This window comes from Trichechus manatus, unplaced genomic scaffold (assembly GCF_000243295.1).
Source record: "Trichechus manatus latirostris isolate Lorelei unplaced genomic scaffold, TriManLat1.0 scaffold00142, whole genome shotgun sequence".
NCBI classification, from domain to species: Eukaryota; Metazoa; Chordata; class Mammalia; order Sirenia; family Trichechidae; genus Trichechus; species Trichechus manatus.
The window spans coordinates 1844083-1845345 of record NW_004444078.1 but is presented as its reverse complement, the minus strand read 5'-3'; the positions used below and the strand labels follow the sequence as shown (position 1 = coordinate 1845345).

The 1263-nt window shown below is 42.3% G+C and overlaps 1 protein-coding gene across 1 annotated transcript in view; it reads right to left on the bottom strand.

Annotated features, from left to right (window-relative positions):
- STAT1 (signal transducer and activator of transcription 1) overlaps positions 1–1263 on the bottom strand; it is a 44554-nt gene that overhangs the window by 2319 nt on the left and 40972 nt on the right. The window lies entirely within an intron of this gene.

The window sequence follows — 1263 nt, the reverse complement described above, 5'->3', positions numbered from 1 at the left end:
TGCTATGAGTTGGAATCAACTCAGTGGCAATGTGTTGTTTGGGTTTATTATTAATTATTCTTTATGAGCTTTGGTCAAAGGTCTCTAGGATAGTAGACTGGTGGTTCTCATATAATCCTAGAAGAAAAAGTTGATCGTAAGGGAAACCCAAACTGATTTTTTTTCCCAAGTCATGCTGTAGGGGGGAAAAAACAAACAAACACTTGAACTCTGGTTCTCTTGGACAATTTCCTTGCGCGCACTGGGTCCTTTGTTCCTGAGGCTGGATCAGGAATTGGCCCTCTGGTGCTGCCCCTAATCCACAGCTGCAACCTCCAGACTTAACTGAAACCAGCCAACTCCAAGAGCGGTCATTCCAAGAGTGGATACTAAATGGAAATTGTGGCCAAGGCTGGGGACAGAGCAATCACCCAATTTAGAGACTAATCAAATTTTTGTTTTGTCTAACCAGTTCTGGAAGGACCTCTGGTGGCACAGTGGTTAAAGCACTCAGCTGTTAACTGAATGGTTGGCAGTTTGAACCCACCAGCTGCTTCCCAGGAGAAAGATGTGGCAGTGTGCTTCTGTAAAGATTACAGCCTTGGAAACCTTGTGGGGCAGTTCTACTCTGTCCTATAGGGTTGTGATGAGTTGGAATCGACTCTACGGCAATGGGTTTAGTTTTGGTTTTGGAACAAGGCCTGTGCCTGTATCGCAGCCTTTTTTTAGCTCTTTAAGGCTTTTATGGGTTTATCTGGAGATCTTGGCAGTGGTGGTGTGTGTGTGTGAATAAATTTATTTTAGTCCACAAATGAATATAATCACCTGGAATGGAATGCCTACAGGCGGTGGCAGCTGGAGACACAAAACCATTTCCGGCATTTATTCAAAGTATTTAAACTGCTCTCACGGTATTATCCAGAGAAAATAGTCTTACTCACTGTGCAGATGGAGGGAACTAATCCATCCTATTCTCTCAAGGTCACAGGCAGACAATGGCAAAGACAGAGTTAGAACTCTCGTTTTCCAAAACCTAAACAAAGGCCTCTCACCTCTTGTCTGTCTACATAAAAATACTCGGTCTCATGCAAACAGCTTCTGTAGGGTTCATGTTTTAACTGGAGGATTCCCTTTAGTATTTCTTGTAATTTTGGTTTGGTTTTTGGAAATTCCCTAAGCTTCTATTTATCTGGAAATGCCCTAATTTCACCATCATATTTGAGAGGCAGTTTTTGCTGGATATGTAATTCTTGGCTGGCAATTTTTTTCCTTCAAGGCTTTATA